The following is a 3,459-nucleotide window of genomic DNA, read 5'->3' as shown; positions in this document are numbered from 1 at the left end:
AAAGGGCCTCAAAGGTCATCTATACTGCATCCCTATCCAGGGCTGTTCCTGCTTGTGCTTCCACACTTAGCCTTCCCGACCACAGCAGATGCTAACCTGGACACATGCTTGTAATGTTGTAACGCCTTGTGTTTCCACAGCGGTTTCCCCTACTCATTTGATTCTTACAGCTGGGAAGTGAATAGTACAAGTACTGTTATAACTCTCCTTTCAAAAATGAGGCACCTGAGACACAAATGTGACTTGATCAGTGTCATGACATGAACCAGTGAAGGTGCCAGCAGGAGAGAGGCAAATAGTTTGACTTTTTCTTTTCTTTTTTTTTTTTTTAAAGATGTATTTGAAAGGTAGAGTTACAGAGAGAGAGAGAGAGAGAGAGAGAGAGAGAGAGAGAGAGAGAGAGAAGGAGATCTTCTGTCTACTGGTTGACTCTATAAACGACTGCAATGGCCGGTACTGGGCTGGGCCAAAGCCAGGAGCCAGGAGCTTCATCTGGGTCTTCCACGTAGGTGCAGGGCCCAGATACTGGGCCAGGCTCATTAGCAGGGAGCTGGATTGGAAATGGAGCTGCCAGGACTTGAACTGGTGCTCATACGAGATGCCAGTGCTGCAAGTAATGGCTTAACCTGCTGTGCCGTTGCGCCACGGTGCTGGCCCAACTTTTGGACTCCCAGCTGACAGTCTTCTCACCACACTGAATGGCCAGCCCTCACTTGTGCATTCTTATAATGTTATCCAGAACTGTAAAGCATACCCGAATTTTGCCTTGTTTTTCAAAGGTAAACTGTAATGGGCTGCTTTTTAAAAATTAATTACTTATTGGGGCCGTCGCTGTGGCGCAGCTGGTTAAAGCCTCAGCCTTCAACACCGCCGTCCTGTATGATACAGGTTGGAGTCCCAGCTGCTCTACTTCTGATCCAGCTCCCTGTTAATGCACTTGGGAAAGCAGTAGAGGATGGCCCAAGTCCTTAGGCCCTTGCACTCACTTGAGAGACCAAAAAGAAGCTTCTGGCTTTGGCCTGGCCAGGCCCAATCATTGTGACCATTTGGGGAGTGAACCAGCAGATGGAAGACCTGTCTCTCTTTGTGTCTCTACCTCTCTCTGTAACTCTGTATTTCAAATAAATAAAATAAATCTTAAGAAAATTAATTATTTGAAAGACATTTTGGGAGAGTGGAGGGTGATGTGCCATAGCAAGTAAAGCTGCTGCCTGCAACACCAGCATTCCATATGGGCGCTGATTTGTGTCCCAGTTGCTCCACTTCTGATCCAGCTCCCTGCTAATGGCTGGAAAGGCAGTGGAAGATGGCCCAAGTGTTTGGGCCCTTGTACCCACAAAGGAGACTTGGAAGAAGCTCTTGGCTCCTGGCTTTGGTCTGGCTCAGCCCTGGCTGTTGTGGCCATCTGGGGAGTGAACTAGCAATGGAAGATCTCTCTCTCTCTCTCTGTCTCTCCCTCTCTTTCTGTAATTCTTACCTTCAAATAAATTTTTTTTTTAAATCTTGAACAAAAATTCTCTTAAAAAAAAAGAGCAGAGAGAGATAAAGAATCGCCTATCCACTGATTCACTCCCCAAATACCTACAACAGTTGAGACTGGGCCAGGCCAGTCAGCCTCCAGAAAGTGAATCCATATGAGTGACCCAACTACCTGCTATTTCCCAGGGAGCGCATTAGCAGGAAGCTGGAATTGGAATAGGAGCCTGGACTCAAACCCCAGGTACACCAATAAGGGATGTGGCATCCCAAGAAGCATCATAACCACTGCACCAAACACTATCCCCACATGCCTAACTGTTGAATAGGTGACTTGCTAACCACGTTGTTTCAATTCTTAGCCATACTTTTGTGGAATCAGAACCCATCCTTTATTTTATTTATTTAATTAATTAATTTATTTATTTTGACAGGCAGAGTGGACAGTGTGAGAGAGAGACAGAGAGAAAGGTCTTCCTTTGCCATTGGTTCACCCCACAATGGCTGCTGCGACCAGCGCACCACGCTGATCCGAAGGCAGGAGCCAGGTGCTTCTCCTGGTCTCCCATGGGGTGCAGGGCCCAAGGACTTGGGCCATCCTTCACTGCACTCCCTGGCCACAGCAGAGAGCTGGCCTGGAAGAGGGGCAACAGGTGGAGGATTAGCCTATTGAGCCGCAGCACCGGCCGGAATCAGAACCCATCCTTTAAAAACCTAGAATCTGAGATACTGAAAGGGATTTGAGAGAATAATTTTCTTTTGCTCTCTCTCCCTCATTCTAACCACTGGTGTGTGTTTTAGTCCATGGGGTATCTCAGGAGCTATGTATACAACCAGAGCAGATTCTATGTTTCAAACATGATCACAACAGTATCTCCTATAGTGCATATTCATAGAATGTGCTTTTGACTCTTTCATGGAGCAGCTGTATCTGTGGTTCCTGCCTTAGAATCAGGGTCAGAGGGTAACACCATAGGACTTCTGAGGTTGGATCATAAAAGGTGACACAACTCTACCTGGTTCTCTGGGACACTTGTTTTTGGAACCCAACCAGAATGCTGTGAGGATGGCCAAGCCCCCAAATGGGGAGTCCATGTAAAGGTGTTCCAATCTCTAACTCCAACTAAGTTCCCAGCCAGCAGTCAGCATTAACCACCACCCAGGTAATAACAAGACTTAGTATTATTCTTTTTTTTTTTTTTTTTGACAGGCAGAGTGTACAGTGAGAGAGAGACAGAGAGAAAGGTCTTCCTTTTGCCGTTGGTTCACCCTCCAATGGCTGCCGTGGTAGGCGCGCTGCAGCCGGCGTACCGCGCTGATCCGATGGCAGGAGCAAGGTGCTTATCCTGGTCTCCCATGGGGCGCAGGGCCCAAGCACTTGGGCCATCCTCCACTGCACTCCCTGGCCACAGCAAAGAGCTGGCCTGGAAGAGGGGCAACCGGGACAGGATCGGTGCCCCGACCGGGACTAGAACCCGGTGTGCCGGCGCCGCAAGGCGGAGGACTAGCCTAGTGAGCCGCGGCGCCGGCTAAGACTTAGTATTATTCTAACACCCAGTCTAGAGAGACTGTGTCAACTCACTTCTGCCCAGCTAGTCAAGAAATTTGGTCAGCCTACCCAAGGTGTTGAATCACAATCTCCCCTCTTCTCTTTCCCCACCAGACTTTAAGCCTTTTGCTTAGGACCCAGACACCATAGGGAAGAGACAGTTGTTCAAACTGCCCATTAGAAATTCCGGACATGTAGAATCTGTGGGTATCGTATCATGGCTGCTCTTGATGTCACTGAACTTGGGTTACAAAAGAGAATTGGAACAACTTTCAAGGATTTAGGACACACACACACACACACACCCAGTTTTATATGCCCAAAGCTCTAGGCAAAACATTTCCTTCAAGGTGAAGCAAGTAAGGCCCAGCCCAAATGTGGAGGTAGAATTTCAGAAGACTCAAGTTTCCTGCCCAGCCCAGCAATTTGACATC

This window comes from Lepus europaeus, chromosome 15 (assembly GCF_033115175.1).
Source record: "Lepus europaeus isolate LE1 chromosome 15, mLepTim1.pri, whole genome shotgun sequence".
Classification (NCBI taxonomy): domain Eukaryota; kingdom Metazoa; phylum Chordata; class Mammalia; order Lagomorpha; family Leporidae; genus Lepus; species Lepus europaeus.
The sequence above is the reverse complement of the archived record's forward strand: the minus strand, read 5'-3'. Positions refer to the sequence as shown.